At 48.6% G+C, this 21,950-nt stretch overlaps 1 protein-coding gene and 1 pseudogene across 1 annotated transcript in view; both read left to right on the top strand.

Moving 5' to 3' along the window:
• Positions 1–1,277, top strand: part of Ivns1abp-ps1 (influenza virus NS1A binding protein, pseudogene 1) — a 2,137-nt pseudogene extending 860 nt beyond the window's left edge.
• Positions 1,278–12,699: 11,422 nt separating this feature from the next.
• The window catches only part of Tead4 (TEA domain transcription factor 4), a 78,019-nt gene continuing 68,768 nt past the window's right edge, over positions 12,700–21,950 (top strand). Inside the window, 1 exon segment of the mRNA NM_001427269.1 lies at positions 12,700–13,208. The gene's annotated coding sequence lies outside the window, so the exon portion shown is untranslated.

Raw genomic sequence — 21,950 nt, 5'->3', positions numbered from 1 at the left:
GTACCTGGCTATGTTGGATGGTTCATTCTGTGTCATTTTCCTTCATGGGCGGGACAGTCCACAGAGCTCACCAACAAGTACTCCAACACCGAGCAAAAGCTTAAGCTTTAAGATGCAGCCAGATGAGCGCCTAGAAAAGCCCATGTCTCCCACGCAGTACACACGGTCTGGACTGGGGACAGATGAAGAGCGAACTCATGGCTGCAGGTGGTCATGACAGAGAGGAGTGTCTTCGAACAGTTGAGTGCTTCCTTGCTCCCATTAGAACACCAAGAGCCTGCTTTCGAATGGCTGTGCTGATGGGACAGCTCTATGCGGTGGGCGGATCAAATGGACACTCAGATGACCTGACTTGTGGAGGAATGTGTGATCCAAGCATTGATGGCCAGACCTCTGTTTCAGAGTTCAGAACTAACTGTCGTAATGCAGGAGTGTGTGCCCCGAATGGGAATTATACACTGTTGGTGGCTCTGATCCACATGGTCAAAAAGGCCTGAAAAATTGGGATGTATTTGATCCTGTAACAAAGTTGTGGACAAGCTGGGCTCCTCTTAACCTACGTAGACACCAGTCTGTGGTTTGTGAACTTGGTGGTTCTTTGTATATAACTGGAGGTGCAGAATCTTGGAATTGTCTGAACACAGTAGAATGATACAATCATGAAGATGACACCTGGACTTAATTGCACCCATGAATGTGTCTAGGGGAAGAGCTGGAGTCGCTGTTCTTGGTGGAAAACCATTTGTAGGTGGTGGCTTTGATGGATCTCATGCCATCAGTTGTATGGAGATGTATGATCCAACTAGAAATGAATGGAGGATGATGGGAAATATGACTTCACCAAGGAGCAATGCTGAGATCACAACTGTGCCATTTATGTAGTAGGAAGATTCAATGGCAATGAATTTCTGAATACCATGGAAGTCTATAACCTTGAATCAAATGAATAGAGCCCTTACCCAAAGGTTTTCCAGTTTTGGGCTGGAGAGACGGCTCAGTGGTTTAGAGCCCTGACTGCTCTTGCAGAGGTCCTGAGTTCAGATCCCAGCAACCACATGGTGGCTCACAACCGTCTGTAATGGGATCTCTCGTGGTGTGTCTGAAGACAGCTACAGTGTATATAATAAATAAATCTTTTAAAAATATTTTCAGTTTTAACAAATTTAAGAACCCCAAACCAACAGACTTAGTGATGTAATTGTGATTAGCAGAGGTACACTTGTGAACAAGGAGGGGTAGACATTGCTAATGGCAACACAAAGTTTCTGCCATACTGAGTATTATTAAAGATGTTGTATGTACCTTTTGTGTTTGGAGCAGAGCGCCAAGATGAAGGTCCGTTTGTGAATTCTTAAGATATCTCTGGTTACATTTTACTCTTCGAAGGTTGGTACTGTGAAAGAGTAAACCACAAGTTGATTGGGAACATCATTTCAAGAAGCCCCTGCCCCTCCACATTTGTTTTGCCAATTTGCACACTAAATGACTCTTGCCTCAGTTCTGTATTAAGCAAGAGGGGTAGGGTTTACCCGTAGACAGTTGGGTTCGTTAAGGATCCCCTTTCAATAACCGGAAGATGTTGTTGTAAAAATATAAAAAAAATAGAATGCTGTCTTTTATCCTGTTCTAGGTCCAGCACCACAGTGCTCCAAGATATCTGCTGTATATCTTAAGTCTCAGTCAGCAAAGCCTCTCACACGCTTTGCTCTATCCCCTATCACACTGTTGAAGGCCTCTCTCTGAGCCTGTGGCAATCTCTCTACCTATCTAGTTCCCATGGCAGGTTTCCATGCCAGAAACACACGTCCCAATTCTGCGGTGGCCCAGTGTCTCCAGCCGCCTCACACTTTCTTTCTTTTCTTTTTTTTTTTTTAAAGATTTATTTACTTATTATATATGAGTACACTGCCACTGTCTTCAGACACACCAGAAGAGGGAATCTGATCTCATTACAGATGGTTGTGAGCCACCATGTGGTTGCTGGGATTTGAACTCAGGACCTTGGGAAGAGCAGTCAGTGCCCCTAACCACTGAGCCATCTCTCCAGACCCCTCACACTTTCTTACACTTAAATCGCTACATGAAAGACCACATAACACAATAACCTCTGATCCAATTGATAGGATATAATCGCCCACCTAAGCATACAAATCCCTGCACACATCCATCCCTTAAGAACATTCATATCAACCTGTAAAGGTACAGCGTGGGATCTTAATGTCAGCCTCTATATTGTCTCCACCACTTCTCTGCAGCCTCCTCCCTCTTCCCTTCCAGTCTCCTCCTCTTCCTTCAAACTTGTCTCCCGCCCATCCTTCCTTCTTGCCCAATGACGGGCCTCATTCTATCTTGTGCCTGCCTCACCTGTGACATCATCCCACAGGAACAGTCTATAACAAGATACTTATTTAAATGGATAACAATGACCATTTTTGTTTTTATTAAAAGAAAGTTGACATGCCTACCAAAAAAAAAAAAAAAAAAAGCATATGACTCAGGTTTGGTGTCTACTCTGCCTGGACCTTCTGCCCTTAAGCTCCAGGCCCCTCCATGATGCCCTCCCACACAGCTGGCAGGTAAGGAGACTGGTTTTGTTTTCTTTTTCAAATCTGTGGTATCAGGGTAGAACCTAGCACCTCAAAAATGGAAGGCAGGCACCCTTCAACTAGATGACCTCCCAAGTCCTTGGCACCTGGGTGCGGAATTTCTACCTTTTGGTTAGGTGGAATCTATCACTCTAGGTAAGGGGGTAGATAGCAAAAGAGAGGAGGATGGGCCAGGTCCTCCATGCTCCCTGGAAGGCAAACCTCCCAATGGCCTAAGGATCTCCCATCAGACTCCACCTCCTAAGGGTCCCTACTCACCCCCTAATTGCCCAAGCTGCCAATTAGCCCTTTCTCTACAAGGGTCTCTGTACACCATCCAGCATCTGATCTACAGCAGTGCATAGGAGTCTTCCTAGCCTGTGACCACCTTTTAGACTCATCTTTAGTTTAAAGGGGTCCCGGAAACTCAGGACAATCTGCATACTTACATTTTTCTTTCCATGATTCCCCAACATTTCTAGAATGATTGGCCAGCAGTTCTTTGTGTAAGTTGGGAGCAAGAAGGCAAGTTTGAAGAGGGAATGAGGATGGCTGGTGAAAAAGAGCCAGGATTTAGATGCTTTTAAAATCAAGGGCTGGCTAGATGACTCAGCAGGTAAGGGGGCTTGCTGCCAAGCCTAACATCCCCAAGTTTGATCCCTGGGACCAGTTTCTGATGGTTTTCTTATGACGGCCACATGTTTAAAAGAAATAAAATGGTAAATTGTTAAATGTGGTCTGGTTTTGCTTTTGGTCTATTTTACACTAGCTTAGCTTAGGTATTAATAGAGTGTCTTGGTAAGTTTTTCTGTTGCAGTAATAAAATGCCCTGCTAAAAGCAACTTACTTTGGCTCACAGTTTAAGGATACTGTCTACCATGGGGAGAAGTCCAGGAGACAGGAGTCTGAGAAGCTGCTCACACTGCCTCTGCAGAGATTAGCAGTCAACATCCCAGTCAGGGCGTGCCTTCCGACTCTCCGTAATTCTTCCTAGACATACCTAGAGGCTGACCCATTCCAGAAGATCCCTGGCAGGCATGGCTAGTGGCTCACCTCTTTGACAACTCTAGTAAACATTACGAAGAGATTCATAAAATTGATAGGAATAATATTGAAAGGTGAAACAAAGTCTACTCCTATCTGCCCTTTTCTGGTCAATCATTCCCAAGCTGCTACTGCTCCTCCTCCTCTTCTTCCTCTTCCTCCTTCTCTTCCTCTTCCTTTTCCTCCTCTTCCTCTTCCTCCTCCTCTTCCTCCTTCTTAAGATTTATTAATTTATTATATATAAGTATACTGTATCTGTTTCAGACACACCAGAAGAGGGTAGCAGATCCCATTACAGATGGTTGTGAGCCACCATGTGGTTGCTGGGATTAGAACTCAGGACCTCTGGAAGAGCAGTCAGTGCTCTTAACCACTGAGCCATCTCTCCAGCCCCTTTTCTTTCCCTTTTTACCCAATTTATTTATTTACTTATTCATTACAGGTTCTGAGACAAGGTCTTGTAGATCCCATGCCACCCTTGAAGTCCTAAATGTCACAGAGAAGACTTTGAATTATTGACCCTGCTGCCTAACCCCTCCATCCCCAGGTGCTGAAATTACTAGAATTACAGGAACCTGGCTATGCAGGGTTGGGGATCAAACCAGGGCTGTGCGCACGCTAAGGAACATCTTGCCAACTGAGTAATATCCCCACCCCTCCCTTTTTATTTCTTAAAAGTGTTAAATGGACACAGAAAATTGTACATATATATGGATACCGGAGTAAGCACCAGGGCTAACATTGCTATCATTTTTTGTGAACAGACTGGTGGTTTGTATGTTCACATTGCTCTCTGTGTGTACGCCACCACTCTCTACCCTCACTATTTCCTGCAATCTCGAATTCTCTCCTGAGCTATCAGTCAGTTTCAGATGTCACCCTTCCGGTGGTCCATGGCTGTGCTACCCACAAGTATGACCACTCAGACATATGTGATTATTATTTTTTATTTATATATCAGTCTTTTTGAGTCAGAGTCTCGTATAGCCTAGACTGTGCTCAACTGAACCTGGACGTGCCATGGTGGCTTTGGTTTGTTTTGTCTTTCGGGTGGGGTTTTTTGTTTTTGTTGTTTTTGTTTTTCAAGGCAGGGTTTCTCTGTGTAGCCTTGGCTGTCCTGGAACTTGCTCTGTAGACAAGGCTGACTTTGAACTCAGAGATCTGACTGCCTCTGCCTTCCATGTGCTGGGATTAAAGGCCTGCTCCACCAACCCCTGGCAGAACTGTGACTATTTCAGTGCAAATGAATTTAAATCCAGCTCCCCCTGGGTTGGATGTTCACCAGGCCACAGACATCCTAACATGGTTTCCAAGTTGACCTGTCTTCTTGCCAAGTTTCCTGTGTGGAGGTTGGAGGGTGTCTCTTGTCCAGCTTCCACTAGGCTGTCAGCGGCTTGAGAGTCAGGAAAGGTCAATTCTGTGTATCTTTACTTCTCAGCTCCCACGGGGCCCAGGAAGTCATATATGTTCAAGGAGCCTGGTTATGCAAGGCTGCATTCTCAGAACTTGGAAGGTAGGGGTAGGAGGGTTAGAATCCAAGGCCAATCTCAGTCACATGAGGGGTCATCCTTAATGACCTAGGGAGCAGAGCCAGCCTGATGTAGGCTAAATACTGTCTCAAAGGATGCACGCAGGAGTCCAGAGGTGGCTGGAGAGGTGGCTTGGCAGTTAAGACTACTTACTGATCAAATATGAGCTCAAATCCAAACCTAGCACCAGTGCTGAGTGGGTCACAAATCCCTCTAACTCCAGCTCCATAGTGCCCTCTTCTGGCATCTGAGGGCATGCCCCAGCCCCACACAGATGGGCATACACTCACACATCAAGGGAAAACAAGTAATTCTTTAGAAACGGAAACAGGGCTGGTGAGATGACTCCGTGGATAAAGGGGTCTCCAGCCATAGGACAATGTGCCTGACGACAGGAGTGGGAACAGAGGAGAGGAGAGAGGTGACTCCTGATCTTCTGGTCTCCATGTACACAATAAACAAATAAATCCAATTCAAAAACGTTTAAAGATGCTAAGCAGTGGTGCTGCACTCCTTTAATCCCAGCACTCAGGAGGCAGGTAGGAGATTCTCTGAGTTCAAGGCCAGCCTGGTCTACAGAGCCACTTCTAGGAGAGCTAGGAATACACAGAGAAACCATGTCTTGAAAAACAAAACAAAACGTAATGAATGTGTGAATGAATAAAAGAATAAATAAATACGTGTATGAACATTTGTCTACATCTGTGTGTCTATCTGTGCACTGCATGCCTGCAGTGCCTAAGACAGCCAGAAGAGGGCGTATGGAACTCCTTCCTGGAACTGAAGTTTCACAGGGTTGTTAAGGCACCATGCTGGGAACTCAACCTCTGTCCTCTGCAGAGGAACAAGTGCTCTTAGCTGCTGAGCCATCTCTCCAGACCCATGCTGTTTCTCTTTCTGAAACAGGGTCTCTCTATAGCCCAGGCTGGTCCGGAATTCATTATAAAGTTCAAGCTGACCTCAGACTCATGGCAATCCACCTGCCTCAGCCTCGAGTACTGAGATTACAACTGTGAGTCATTATGACCGGTGTTTAATCACTTCTTTAAAGAACTTTACCTCCAAACACTGTCACCTTGTGAGATATGGGAGGTTAGCTTTTTGAAACACAGGGAGGGGTAAAATCAACCATTAGTACCTGAGGCGACAGAGGTAGTTTGCCCAGAGTTTATTAATTTTATTTACTTATTCTCAGTTCTGGGGATGGTATTCCCATCCTTGAGCAAGCTAAGCGTATCCAAGACCACCGATCTGTACCTTCCGCTGAGCATGACCCTTACCCTTGTGTGTGTGTGTGTGTGTGTGTGTGTGTGTGTGTGTGTATGAGAGAGAGAGAGAGAGAGTGAGAGAGAGAGAGATCTAGAAGCATCAGATTCCCCAGAGCTGGAGTTACAGGTGGTTGTGATCTACTGAGCCATGGAATGAAATCTTGGGCACTAAAGAGATGGCTCACTTGGTTGGGACGGCTATTCTTAGCTGTCAACCTGATTATATCTGGAATTAGCTAAAACCCCAAAATGGAGGTGGGAAGATGCACTTCCTCTTTGTTTTGTTTTTCAAGACAGGGTTTCTCTGGGTAGCTCTGGCTGTGCTGTAACTTACTGTGTAAACCAGGGTGGCCTAGAATTTACAGAGATCTGCCTGTGCTCTGGACTCTCAAGTGCTAGGATTAGTATCAAAGGTGTGCACCCGCACCACTCAATGGAACTGTAGCTATTGGTCTCAGTTAGGGTTTACTGCTGTGAACAGACACCATGACCAAGGCAAGTCTTATAAAGGACAACATTTAACTGGGGCTGGCTTACAGGTTCAGAGGTTCAGTCCATCATCATCAAGGCAGGAGCATGGCAGCATCCAGGCAGGCACGGTGCAGGAGGAGCAGAGAGTTCTACATCTTCATCTGAAGGCTGCTAGCAGAATACTGGCCTCCAGGCAACTAGGGTGAGGGTCTTAAAGTCCACACCCACAGTGCCACACCTACTCCAAAAAAAGACCACACCTACTGCAACAGGGTCACGTCTTGTGTAATAGGGCCACTCCCTGGGCGGAGCATATACAAACCATCACACTATTTAAATGAAAATTCAGCCCTTAATTGGCTGTTCCTCAGGCCACAGACCTCTCACTACCTTCTCCTCAACTGGAAGATCTACTCCTAATCTGGACCTCTGAGATAGGAAGAAACATCTCTGATCTGGGCCATGCCTTCTGTTGGGGACCTATATAAGTATATTGAAGAGGGAAGTTTTTCTTTGCCTTCTTACTTCATCTTCCTAACAAGACACTTCTTCAGGATTCCAGCATACCAAAAACCAGCCGATACGTCCAGCCTGTTGGCCTGAACTACTGGATTCTTGGACTTTGCATTCGTAGGCAGCCTTGTTGGATTAGCAGGACAGCAGCCTGTAAGTCTTTCTAATAAGTGCTCTCTCTCTCTCTCTCTCTCTTTTTTCCTCCCTCCCTCCCTCCCTCCCTCCCTCCCTCCCTCTTTCTCTCTCCTCCCCACTCCCTTCCACCCTAACTTATTCTCAAAGTTTTCTAGAGAACACTCACTAATACAATGTTTAAGATCACTGGCTGTTCTCTCAGAGAACCTGGCTTCGATCCCCATGTTAGAGACCTCACAATTGCCTGTATCTCTAGTCCCAGGGTATTCAATGCCCTCTTCTGGGCTCTGAGGGTACCAGGCGGATATGAACCTATATGTAGGCTAAACAACATAGAATGAAATTTTAAACATTTAAAAAGAAAAAAAGAATTATTGAGCAAGGTTTGCTCAAACAGTCAGGAGGCTGAGGCAGGAGGATTGCTTTAAGTTTGTGATCAAACTGTTCTACAGAGTGAGGCGTTGTTTAAAAAAAAAATCCTTAAAAAAAAAAACCAGCAACAGCAGCAGCAGCAGCAGCAGCAGCAGCAGCAGCAGCAGCAGCAGCGGTTTTGTGTTTAGCCCAGCCACTTGTGAAGGCTGAATGCTAAACTGGGTTTATCCAGAGCCACAGCTGCTGCAAGGCAAGCGCAGCTCAGGGGTGGGAATACACAGCCTGGGTAGCTGGGGTTTCCAGACTCCAGGGCGTCCAGTCGCCTCATGGAATCAGGAACGAAGGATTGAGGGTCCACAAGCCTGCGATGAGGAGCCCGGGGCCTCGGAATCCCAAACTCCTGGACGTCCAGATGCCACTGAGTCCCAGGGAGTTGGGAAAGGAGTGGGCCTGCAGACTGAGGATGAGCCCTGGGCTGGGGGTTCTCAGACTCCTGGACATCCAGACGCCGCTGGAAGTTGTGTCAAGGAAGAGCAGAGATGGGAGGAGGCTGAGGATGAGTCCAGGGTGGGAATGGGATAAGGTTGAGAGGATGGGAGGTGGCGGTGGGGTGGGTGGGGGGGACCGGACTCCGGTTTAGCTCATAGGTGAAAGTCCTTAGCTTAGCAGTGGTTGTCTGGGAGCGCAGAGGGACCTTTTGCAGGAGGCTTAGGCAGTGAGGCTCTGTAGAGGAAGGCTTTATGCTCCTCACTGCGGTTCTTGATGAAAGAGACAGTCCTCTGCTCCAAACTATTTATTGACTGTTTATCATGGAAAATGGATGTGTAACGCCTCCTCTGGGTGGGCCAGTGATTAAATTGGGAGGAATGTTCAGGAAGGAAAGCTTATTGGCTAAACTCAGGGTCTCTAGATAACCTCATTAGCATGGGGAACTCTGTTCTGGGCTAAGTGACCACGGGTTGCATTTCTCAGGTGGGTGCCTGGTGTGGGGGACTCTGAACTCCCGCTCGATCTTATCAAGTTTCCTGGCAAGGTCTACTGTCCCACAGCAACAACAACAAGCCCCAAACCTTCTGGAATCAACTGTGCACACTACTTAAAGAATCTGGCCGGGTGGTGGTGGAGCACTCCTTTAATGCCAGCACTCGGGAGGCAGAGGCAGATGGATCTCTGAGTTTGAGGCCAGCCTGGTCTATGGAGCAAGTTCTAGGATAGCCAGGGCTGTTACACAGGAGAGAGAGAGAGAGAGAGAGAGAGAGAGAGAGAGAGAGAGAGAGAGAGAGAGAGAGAGAGAGAATGAGTCTGCTTTTTATATGTAGTAAATCATGGATGTCTAGTTTATTTAGATATACTGTCAGAGCTAGAGAGATGGCTCAGTGGTTAAGAGCACTGACTGCTCTTCCAGAGAGGTCCTGAGTTCAAATTCCAGCAACCACATGATGGCTCACAATCATCTGTAATGGGATCCGATGCCCTCTTCTGGTGTGTCTGAAAATAATAAATACAGTGTTGGAGCTGGACCAACACTGTTGTATATTGGTGCTAAAGCATATGTAAGGCTCAGGGTTTGATGACTAGTACCAAACAAACAAATGAAAAGCTAAGGGAACTATCACAAATTCAAACAAGCCTTTACTACTGGCAGCTTTGAGCAGTTCCACCATACAGATGAGTGGATTTGGGCTGTAAAGGATCCCATGGATATTTAGGCCCACGTGGACTAGGAAAGCAAAGGTCACTGCAGACATGCAAATAATACCAAACAGCTTATGCTAACGCCAATTAATGTGGTTCTTAAGTTTGACTTGGGCCTAATCGACACAAATACCCTTCCCACATCAAAACCAGTTCTGACCACAACCACCTTGCCCTTGGCCTCCACATGCTTGTTGGATTGGAGCAGCCTGGAGCTCAAGGAAATGGGCAAGTCATGGGCCATGTGATGTAACTGAAGTGTCCTCCAGCTGCAGGTAAATAGCTAAAACGTTCCCAGCAGCAGATTCATTCCTGAGGGTCCTATCCCTTAAGCATTCTGAACACACCTGGGCAGGGACAGACTACTTCTGTAAAGTCACTGTCCGGGGCATGGAAAGATGGCTCAGTGGTTAAAAAGTGCTCTTGTAGAGGAGTGGGGTTTGACTTTTACCATCACTTATAAGTCTAGCTCCAGGGGATCTGACATCCTCTGGCCTAGTGTGGTACCTGTGTGCATGTAGGCATACACATGAATAAAAAAAAAAAAACCAGCAAAAACAAAAACAAAAAAACAAAACCGAACCAACCAAACAAACAAAAACACCACTGCCAGCCACCAGCCCCTCAGAATGGGTGCACCTACTTGATCAGTTTTCTGTAGCAGAAGGTCTTCTGAGATGGTCTTGATCTGCTCAGAAAAATGGAATGCCCAAAGACCTAGAACTCTCAAGAAGCTTATAAGGATACAAGCCAGGATGTGAGAAAACACTTTCCTGCTTGGATCCCCAGTAGTCTTGAAGAGAAACAAGCAAGTAAGCACGCAGAGGGATTTTGTATGTGAAGGGCTATCCTCTGGCCTGCATTCACAGTGGCATGGCCAGACTGCCCTTCCACATTACCCCAATTCTCTGTAGTTCAAATTCATTAGATTTATTTATTTATTTATCAATCATTTCTTCAGTTCTGTGTTCTGCCTGCATATATGCTTGCCTGCCAGAAGAGGGCACCAGATCCCATTACAGATGGTTGTGAACTACAATGTGGTTGCTGGGAATCCAACCTCTGGAAAAGCAGTCAGTGCTCTCAACCTCTGAGCCATCCCTCTAGCTCCTCTATTTATTTTTGAGGTGGTTTTGCAGCATAATCCAGTTTGGCCTCGAATGCACAATCTTCCTGTTTTAACTTTCTCTGGCTCTTGCCACCAGTCCACCAGGCCACAGTGGGCCAGAGTTCTTAGCTCAGTTGAGACGTGGTCAGCTCTCTATCCTGCTGTAAATGCTTTCTGTCTCAGCCCCAAAGACAATCTCTATCCACAGATCACACACCGCACGGCTTTACCTTCATTTCCAGATCCTGAGCCTCTGTTGCGTCACAGGGTCACTGCTTGTATTTAGGGCAGGACAGGGATCTCCACATGACACTCAAGGCTGTCATCAGAGGGTCTAGTGATAACATCAAGAAAACGAGCCCCGAGTCTAAGCAGCCTTGATGGTGGCCACATCTTCAGTACGGCTTGTATGAGCCTCCCAGTCTGGGACCCACCTCTCTTAATCTTGGTTCATGCCGGGTTTTAAGCTCCTGCTAGGATTTCAGGTGTGTACCACACCACAGGTGTGTAACACCTACTAGGTGTTCGGCTCTTTTTCTACACATCAAACCTTCCTGAAACACCAGTTGGTAAAACTCATGTTTCCATCAAGAGCTGAGTCAAGGTCGCCCCACAGATGTGGTAAGCAAAGACCCGTACTGTAGATGGAGTCATCTATCCCAAGGCTGAGGCAGGAGCAGCTGACAGAGTTCAAGGTTAACCTGAATAACTCTAATAGACCTGATCAGAAACCAAAGCACATCAAGGCTGGGGCCACAGCGCGGTGGTAGAGCATTGCCTAGCACACACAGGGCTGGGAGTAGACATCAAACTGGTTAAAGTCGCCCCTTTGCCTTGAATTGCATTGGTTTTTGTTCTTGAATGTGGATTTGCATTAACAATTACTGTCTTGCTTCAACCGTGAACTTCTTGAAGGCAGGGGCTTCTGCACTTAGCTTGGCAGCGGAGTCAAGGAAGGGCTGCTGGATTAAGTGGTGGGACAGTTTGTACTCTACACTCACAGATACGCTGCCCTGCGATGTCCTTTTCATGCGAATGGGATGTGCCCAAGCTTTGATATGACTCACTATTTAATAAGCATACCAGAATTTATACATCCAAACGAGGGCTGCAATCCTTCAAAGTCTTCCCTTTGTAAGACGGGATTCTCAGTCCCATGATGCTGGCATTTCCGCAGACTCTTTAGATCCCCTCTCTTAGGTACAACCCTGGCATTTATAACACTTACTTTTCAACGTCTCCCAGGCTATCCTTCCCTCATTTATTACCTCCATCTCCATCTTGAGTTGTTCGTGCTGGGTAAACGCTAAGATAGATCTGGAGAGTTGCCGCCTTCCAGAGTTTGTTTCACCAGATCAGACTGGGAGAGCCACGGCAATAAAAATTTAATGATAGTGCTTCAGAGATTGTTTGATTTGGGGGGAATAGCAAAGGCTTTTCTTTGATTTTAAGTTTCCCAAAGTGAAGAGGTGAGTGCCGGAGCGAGGTAGTAACTAATTGCTTTAAGCCAAATGGTTCTAAGACTCCTAGCCCGAGCCCACGTGTTTCTTCTAAATTGATCTGACGTACTTCTTTGAAACTCAGACTTCTAACTTCATGGCCAAGCTGTCCCGGACCCTGGGTCATCAGCAGCTAAGTTCCAGCTCTCTGTGAACCACTGCTGGGACCCACTCTTTATTATTGTCCCAGCATCCGGTGGACCTATTCACAGGATAAAGATTCATGGAGTTACAACAGAGTCCATGACGGGTCTCCCCTTTCTTCCCTGCTTTCTGAGAAGTGACAGTTCTGCAGATCCCAAGGGACAAGGAAAGAACTGAAAGGCTGATGTTGGAGAGGGCTGGAGAGGGAAAGCGGTGGCGGATCTGGGAGCAGAGCCGGGAGTTCCTGCTTCCTGCTCCCGGAGCGAGTGTCCTCCGTAGCAGCCTCGGGGAAGGGAACAGCCCTTCCTGCTCCGGTCCGCGTACTCCAGGAGCACAGCGAGGCGCGCCCCACCCCGGCGGAGGGGACGGTTTTTAGCAGGAGGTGGTGGAGGGATTCAATGCCACTCGGGGATGTGGGAAGCTGGAGGTGAGCGGGAAATCCGTAGATCACAGTCAAGGCGTGTGGGCACGAGTGGCCAGAGGCGCCGAGGGGTCCGCGGGGTTCTCGGGTGTCTCCGTCGTGCCCCGTCCCGTGGTCGCCCGCGGTCCCCCGGGCTCCGCCCAGCCGCGGAGCCCAGCCTCTCTCAGGCCGGGTCTCCTCCCTAAGGTGCGGGTGGCAGCGCCACTCCCTCCGCTCCCTCCCCAGCCGCGCGCGTCTCATTCCAGCGCCCATTCCGCGCATTCCTACCGGGCTCCTCTGCAAACTCCGGCCCCGGGGGTGGGGACCGCCTCAGCTACACGCTCGGGCCCCGAAGCCGTCGCCGCGGCTGGAAGACTTGGCCCCCCGCGTGGACTTGGTGCAGCCGGCCGAGCGCTCCCACCCCGCCTCCTGAACCCTGGGACCGGTAAGGCTGCTGAGTTCGGGCGACATCCGCGTCCTGCATGGTCTCGGGCAGCACTAGGGGACCAGTGGGGCACGTGGGGGCGGCGGAGTCCAGAGACTGGACAGAGCAAGGTCGCCTGGCAGAAGTTTTAGAAGTTGGAGACTGATGAGCCTCAGTCAGGCCCTTTTCTACTTTTCAGCCTGGAGAAGGGAGCACAGAAGGGAGGTGTGTTGCTTGGACCTTCTGCAGAGGTCCTCAGGGTTTGAGACGCCGTGGGCCCTATGGGTGAGAAGTGATGGACCATTGCTCCCAAACTCCAAGGCACTCTACTCTAGCAGGCAGCCCAGGGGCGCGCCGCGGTGCACACACGTGTCAGGGGGCTCCAGGCACACCCACATCCATCCCACTCAGTGAGTTCAAGCGAGGTATTACTTACCTGCGCCAGCATCCTTAAGTTTTGGGTGTACCTGAGGAAGAGATATCTGCGCGCTGTGACTCACCTTGCTTTCAGGAGGTGTATTTGTTTGTGCTAAACAATGCGACAGTGAGTGCATTGCTACTTGAAGAGGGTGCTGTCTGAAACCCTAAGTGTCCGGGTGGGTGTGTGATGCCTCCTCTCCAACACCCCTCGTCGCTCTGAGGATGTTGGTTCTGGCTCTGACTTCTTGCAGAACCGGAGCAGGGGACAATGTCTCCAAGTTCTTTGTGTTCAGGGAGAATTTGACAGTAGTAGTTGGAAGTGTCCCCTCCCGGCCCTCCCGCCCCCCACTCCTCACCCCAGCTCTGCTGGGTTGAGCTTTGCTGGCAGGAAGCTGCCTACACCTGCCCCCCTTCCAGGCAGCTGTCTTTCTGAGGGAGTGTGGATCCTGTTCTGGCGGAATCCTTTAGGGAACTGCTGGTAGGCTAAGCAAAGCTGAGATCTTTGCCCCCAGGGGCTAGGATGGGTTGTTGGTAACGTTTATGGGGGTGGACCCTCTAAAAGGAAAGGAGCTTGTTAGGTTGTTTTCTTTTGAGACAGAAGTCTCTTGTAGTCTAGGCTGGCCTGGTCCTACTACCCCAGCAGGAGGTGGCTTTCATTCTCCTGCCTCAAAAAAAAAAAAAAAAAAAATTACAGACTGGAGTCCGTAGGCTTAGCTGACCACATGGGTTGTTGGATAGTGTTTGTTGGGCGGTTGATAGAGTTTCAAAGTTGCCTTCAAGGACAGGGGTGTTAGTGTTCTCTCTGTAGGAACCTTGAAGCAATGAGGAGAAGAAAATCTCTCATTCCTGAATAGCCAGGGTCTTGCTCTGAAACCCAAGCTGGGTTCAAACTGGATATCCTCTGCCTCAGCTTCCCCCTCATTCTTCACAGTTAGCTAGATGACCTTGTTTCTGTGGGGAAACTTGATAGCTCACTGTAGGAAAGCTTTAGTGACAGGAAGGTGAGGGCTGCCTCCGACTTGGTAGCTGAGTCCAGGATCTTGACAGGACGGTGGTGTGAGAGTCACAGACTTGGCATCAGGGTTCTCCCTCATTAACACAACACAAAAGTGATGGCTGTGGTTTCTCGGAAGGAAGGAACAGAGAACCATGTCAGGAGTGAGGGGGAGGGGCTCTTGTGTTTATCTTTCCTTCTCTCCTGCTGATGTAGATAGTCAGCTGGGACATACCTCATATTCCATACTGCTCAGGCCGTGTCCACAAGGGCAGCTCTCATGGGGTAGGGAACACACAGGTGTGGGGTCAGACAGACCTGGACATGAATCTTGATACTCACTACCTTTAAGGCTCTTGGGCTCCGTTTCCTGATGAGTAACATTGCGGGGTGGGAATGAGGGGTGAGTAACTAAAGCCAGTGCAGAAAGCTTGCTCTGAAAATTCAGTGTCTCTAAAGCGTCTGTTAGCACATCCCAGGGCCCTTGGAAATGGTGTATCCTATGTTTTCCTAAGCTTGCTTTGGCAACCCCCTCCCCCTTCCCCTTCATTCCAGGGCCCTTGGAAATGGTGTATCCTATGTTTTCCTAAGCTTGCTTTGGCAACCCCCTCCCTCTTCCCCTTTTCATGTTGAGGATTGGACCTGGAGTCTTGTAACATGTGAGACTAGAGGATTTTGTGTGATTATTCTCTGGGCACCCTTTGGGCAACCTCACCACGTATCATATTTATTTTGCCAACATGAATTGGGCATTTTCTGTGGGTCCCGTGCCATGGGGAGGCTTCCACCAGATAACATAATTCTCTAGCTCCCATATTCTCATTTCTACTTTTGCCTGCTCTCAGGACATTTGCTGAGCACTGTAGGATCCTCAGTCAAAGTCCAGGCCCAGGGTGGGGAAACTGAGACCCAGGGAAGGACCATAAGGTGTTTAGAATTGCACAAGCTCTGAGTGGCAGAGATGGGACTGGAAGCTCTTCACTTTGGATTATGTCTCCTGCTTTGTGGACCCTATCCACTTTCATCTAATGGTCGTGGAGACTGTAAGAGTCTGACCTGGGTGGTGTCTACCATCCTGGGATACACATCCATGTTTGTAGGCAGGCATTATCTCTTGCATCCCAGCAGAAAGTATACACTAACTTCCCTATGGCAGGATATAAGCGCATGGCAGTCTGTGAGGATGTCAGGACCGCTTTCAAACATACTCTCCTTCATCTAAAGGCCTAAGCATTACTCTGCCAGGTGTGTGTGTGTGGGTATGCTATATATGTGCATATGCATGAATGTATGTATGTATGTATGTATGTATGTATGTATGCATGTATCTGTCTAGATATCTCATCTGTCTATCTCTTTATCTATGTGTGTATCTATGTATCTATCTGTGTATCTGTTACATATCTATGTATCTATCTATGTATCTGTCTATGTATCTATGTATCTGTGTATCTATGTATCTGTCTATCTATCTGCTCTGTCTATCTACTCTGTCATTTTGCTTTTTTGTTCTAGGGATGAACCCAGAGCCTCAGGTTTGAGCTTCAATTCCCAGCTCTATCTTTTCCATCTCCCAGGATGTAAATGTCACAGCCTCCTTTGGCCTCCATTCTGCAGTCTTGTGCTGGTGACTGTCACAAAGCAACATCTATTGCCAAACTTGTGTCTCTTCCTTCTCAGGGGAAGTAGAAGACATCAGTCCCTGACTTTGGACCTCACACTTCCCGGAGTTGAGGCCAATCTGGTGGTAGTTGGAAATTCAGGGCTCCTGAGGGTGGCTTTACCTCTTTGCCCCCTTGACCCCTTGTTGGCAGAAGCAGGAAAAACGGCTCTGTTTGGCTCTGTTTAAAGCCCTGAAATAGGAGCTGAACAGCTGCTCCCCAGCACCCTGAGGGCGGGGGTGTCACCAGCTCAGGGGCCCAGGTGGAGGCTGGGGTAGGGCAGGCTGCCTGTCTGCCTGGGAGCATGGAGTCTCCATCTCCATTGTAGCCCTAAAGTGGCAGTTTTTGCTACACTGTCTTTAAAGTTGTACATCCAAGAGAGTCTAATCTCACCTGTGTGGTTGATCCTGGGGCTCTCAGCTGGTGGGCTAGGATCTGTGAGAAATTTCCCACCAGAACTTCAGGCCAAGATTTCTGCCCATCTGTTTGCTTGTCAGACAGGCCAGCTTCCAGAAAGGTAGGAGGATGGGCCAGCTCCCTGGTGTGGGCCAGCTCCATGGCCAGGGTGGGCAGGCTGGTCCCCGTGGGTGGGGACCCAGCTTCCTTTGACCCAAACTCAATGTGAACAATAGACTTCAGAGGAGTCACCAGGGGCAGGAAATGGGAGCTGTGCTAAGGCCTGGGTGACCCTCCTGGGGGGATGGGATTGTATATCCGGTTGAGTGTTAGGGCCAGTGCAGAGGGCACTGGGGAGGGGCTGATGACACACAGGGTGGGCCCTGGGGTGGGGCTCTCTGCCTAAGGGGGCTGTTGACTCAGAGTGAAACCTGAGCGGGAGGACCCACTATTTGACTGAGCACCCCGTTGTGTGTCTTAGCAGCAAAGATTTTATGTCTGGCAGCCTCTTCAGTCAGGTTCCTGCCAAGCTCACCAAGCCAGACCCGTGCTTTCCCCTTCCCCTAGAGCCCCCAGGATGGCTTCAGGAGTTGCCTTGGCCAGGATGAAAGACTAGTGTTGTTTCTTCCTGGCTGCCCTCCAACTTGGCTGTCCTCCACTTTGGCATTGAGCCCCAAGTAATAGTTGATGGGCAGGTAATGTTGGGCAGAGCTTTGAGTAGGGAGACAGCAGCCTTGGGTCACTTGGACAACTGGGAAGAGATTTCTTCACAGAGCAAGACAGGCAAGGGGGTAGATTCCTGCCTGAGGCAGGTGGTGGAATGTTCTAGCAGACTGGACAACTTATCTTGCCACCATCTGTGGGAGGGTGGGACAGACTCTGTGTGTGAGAGCTGAAGTACACTTGGCTTTGGGAGAAGCCCGTGCAGGTCAGCCTTTGGGGTTTGGAGAGCAGCCTCAGAGTGGTCCTAAAACCACTGCTGGGATCCAGGAGTGGGGCAGGGCACAGAAAACACATGGTAGCTTGATTTCTTTCTCCAAGGGACAAGATGAGGGTCCTGGAAATGGAGCCATGGGCTTCTCCTTCAACCTTTGCCCAGTTTTCGATTGTTTTATTCTATTTATTGGTTTGTTTGTTTGTTTGCCGGGCTGAGACTGGATCCTAGGACCTCAAACATGCTCTGACCCTATTTTACACAAAACCTTCATGGAAAATAATTGAGTTCAAAGAAACAAGTCCCTAGCCTGGATTCACTCCATAGTTTTTGGATGGAGAAAAGTCTTTCTCTTTTTTGTTGGTGGTGCTAGGACTGAAACTCAAGGCTTGTGCATGCTAGGTGAGCTCTCTCCCTGGGCAACACTGTAACCTTTCAGTAAGGTTTTTACTGGCAACAGGAGAAGTGACTGCGGTTAGGGTATGTCTGACTGAAGGACTAGCCTGATCAATCACCCCACCATAAGGGGGATTTCTAATGGGAGACACCACAGCTCTCCCTAGCTTCATTCTGTCAGCCCTGTGGGTGTTGAGGATAGTAAGGAAGCTCTGGCTGGCAGACCAGGTCTGTATTTTCTCACCTGGCTTGAATTTTCTAGAAGGTTGGAGACTTTTGGAGTCTGTTTTGGTTTGGTTTGGTTTGGTTTTTAGAGACAGAGTTTCTTGGTGTAACAGCCCTGGCTGACCTGGAACTCACTCTCTAGACCAGGTTGGCCTTAAACTCTTGACATCCTGCCTCTGCTTCCCAGGTGCTGGGATTAAAGGTGTGCATCTTCATTGCCCAGTGACATATAATTTTTATTTGTCTCAAGGACAGTTTCCCTCCAGTGTTAGAGACTGAACTCTGGGGGCTTGGCGAGCACTTTCCTATGAACCACCTCCTGAGCCCTTTCAACTTTGGGTGTGTTGTTTTCTCCGGCGTGCATCTCAAGCTGGTTTCAAATCCACCGCGTAGCTGACAAGGACCTTGAACCGACGACTCTAGAAGTTCTCTTCCTCCCTGTGCTTGTTACAGGCATGTGCCACCTCACCTGGTTAGGTGGCACTGGAGGCAGAACCCAGGGCTTTGTGGATGCCAGGCAAGCATTCTGCCAAGTGGGCTACGTTCCCAATTCCTTTCCTTTTTTGAGACAGAGGCTCAGGTAGCCCAGGTAGACCTCAGCCTCAATGTATAGCTATGAATTAATTTACATTTCTTATCTCCCTCCCTCTGGCATCTGAGTACTAGCAACTCCGTGAGCAGCCGCCACCATCTTACTCCCTTGTTTTCCGACAGGGCCACACACTGTTCTTCCAATTATTGAGATTAGAATGTGTGAGCCGCTGCAGCCGGGTTTGAAATCTTTTATTTATTGTTAAGACGAATATAGGCTAGTAGTAGAAAACCTGGAAGATAAGGAAATTGAGAAGAAAACCCCCAAAATGGTATGTAATTCCATAACTTAGGAACGAGGCAGTGGAATTATGAGGTCTTTACTAAGCTATAGGACACTCTGCCCACACCAAGAGCCATGTCTGGCATTTAAAGGAGAAATCTATTCTATCAGGAAGTGTGTTTGCTAGCCCAGTGTGTTTGCCTAGCTAGCTGGACGGAGCCCTGGATTTCCTTCCCAGGACCACCAAAAGGGAAAAAAGAATAAAATTCAAGTTTGCTCTTTTTGTGTCTTTTTTGTATGTGTGTATGTGTGACAGTTTTCCTGGCTCTAAGCACAAATAGTGTGCATCCGTTTTCTTTGCTGTGTGGACTGACAGTCTGTGGCATGGGTGACTGAGAGCCAGCTCTGAAGCTCTGTGCATGATAGCTTTGTGCATCTTGGAGAAGGCTCTGTGAGCAAGCGCAGCACAGCAGGGTTTGTGGTACCTGAGGAGCACGTCAGCTCCTTGGCTTTGCGGACCAGGATCCTCCAGAAGCCGCAGAGCGTCTGAGCATCATGTGCTCCATTTTCTCGTTGTTCTCCGGACCAATGCTGGGTATCAGGATCTGGCCCTGGAATCTTCTCTGCACAATGTTGTTTCTACCACTGGGTTCCCACCAGTTACCCGTGACTCACTGACTTGTGCCAGATGAACATCTTGGTCCTGTTCTGTGTGTGAATTTGTGCTTCGCTGGAGGTCGAAGGGCTGGTGGTGATGCAGAGCAGGAGCAGGCATAGAAGCAGGCGGGGTCTTTGTGTCTCTTTCAAATGTTTAAAATTTTTCTTGTGTGTATGTGTGGTTTACCTGTGGTTTTCCTGTACCATGTGTGTGCAGTGCCCTTAGACGCCAGGAGAGGGTGCTGGATCACCCAGGACTGGAGCTACAGATGGTTGTGAGCCACGGTGTGGATGCCAGGGATCTAACCCAGGTCCTTGCCTCTTTGGAAGAGCAGCCAGTGCTTTTAACCATTGAGCCATCACTCCAGGCCCTGGCTTTTCTTTCTGAGTCAAAGTCTCAGGCTGGTCTTGAACTCATTGTTGGACTCACAAAGTTCGCAATGGTCTGGGGCTTTGCTCCTCCCTACCCCCCCCCCCCCCAATTCTTTGACTTTGGCAGGTTGGGTGGGATTCCAGGCATTTGCCACCATGCCTGCCCGGTGTTTGAATGTCTGACCTGAGGCTGGTGGAGGGATTTTTAAGCTGTGATCCCCACTGCTATCATTCCGCACTGCGGAAGGCAAGCAGCCCCTCTTTGTGATCACAGCAGAGGAGCTTCATCAGGTCTGAGGTTGCTTCCTCAAGCAGAGCAGAGCACTTCACCCTCAACCCTTGGAGCGCCACCTTGGAGCCTGTAGGTGTCGTCTGGGATGTTGTGGAGGAAGTCTGTACTCTCTACCCTTGTGGGAAACTGGAAGGGAGGACCTGAGTATCTCTGTTTCAGCCCTTCTGAGGTACTGGGCCTTGAGTTTCCATGTTAGCTTCCGAGTGAATTTTCCCATCCACCAGTGATATTAGGGGGATTTTCCCACCTGTCCTTCCTGCTAGAGATGCCTTCCAAACTGGAGGTGAGGGTTCGAGGGGGGGGTGTCTGGGCTGGTTAAGAAAGAACACAGGAGAATGTGACAGTTGCTGTGTGGCCCCCCATCTTTGTGTTAGAGTCAAGTCACTCCTTGGTCCCACCTTGAAACTAAGGTATAGGGAAGGTGACCCAGGATGTAGTAATCCAGAGGCCAGAAAAGTGCTACCCGACAGAATAAGATCTAAATAAGAAGACCGCGGAACGGCTCAATAGTAGAGCATTTGGTTAGTATGCCTAAGAGTCTGGTTTCATCTTGAGGCTGAGGCAGGAGGATTGTAAATGTAAGAACGGCTCAGGCAGTATAGTAAGACTGTGAGTCAGAAATGTCAAGGGCTGGGGTAGGGCATCAGTGGGATGCTCGTCTAGGATGTGAGAAGCTCAGCGTTGGCCAGGCAAGGCGCTTGCTGCCAAGCCTGAACTCAGTCCTCGGGACCCAACTCCCAAATGCTGTTTTTTTGGCCTCCATATTCCTGCAGTGGCGTGTGTGTGCAGCTCCTCCCCCATCGAACAAGCAAAGTGAAATGTAAATCTTTTTTATTGGTGGTGCACACTTTCAATCCCAGCACTCAGTTGGCAGAGGCAGGGAGATCTCCATGAAGTACAGGCTATCTTGTCTCTGTAGTTTTGGGCTAGCCAAGGGTCTTGTCTCACAGTCAACAAACAGAACAAAGCTTGTCCTAGAGAGATAGCCTAGCTGGTAAGTGTTTACAGCTCTTGCTAAGGGTCCAGGTTCAGTTCCCCGCCATTTGACAATTGGGCAGCTCATGCTGTTTGTGACTCTAGTTCCAGAGGCTCCAACGTCCTCTTCCTACCTGTGCAGGCGCTGAGCACACCCAAACTACACATGCATACATGTACTCATGCCAAACACTCACATATGTAGCATACAAAATATTTTTAAAAGCAATGTATTTTAACAAACGTGTATGCTACCTTTTCAGTGCCCCTCTAAAACTGTGTAGTGTTTTGACTTGCCGTAATAGTATGCCCTGATATGTGACAGATGGGAAAAGGTCAGGGGTGGAGAACTTTCCTTGCATGTGTAAGGCACCCTGAGTTCGGTCCCTACTACTGGGAGAAAAAAGTAACATACTAAGTGATAGCTGGAATTACTCGTAGTTGGCATTATTCGGGTACTGAAAAATCACACTTACCAGGGTGTCTCAACTCAGATCAGCCACCCCTCTAGCCTGCCTCCTGGGGTCAGTGGATACTGGTTGGACAATGTAGCTCTCCAGCAGCCTGCTTGAGTCTAAGCTCCTGTCCTGTCACCTAATAGCAATGGGATCCAGGATGGCTTTTCTT

This window comes from Rattus norvegicus, chromosome 4 (assembly GCF_021556685.1).
Source record: "Rattus norvegicus strain SHRSP/BbbUtx chromosome 4, alternate assembly SHRSP_T2T, whole genome shotgun sequence".
Classification (NCBI taxonomy): Eukaryota; Metazoa; Chordata; class Mammalia; order Rodentia; family Muridae; genus Rattus; species Rattus norvegicus.
Note: the sequence above shows the minus strand (reverse complement) of the source record. Positions and strands in the feature narration are given on the sequence as shown.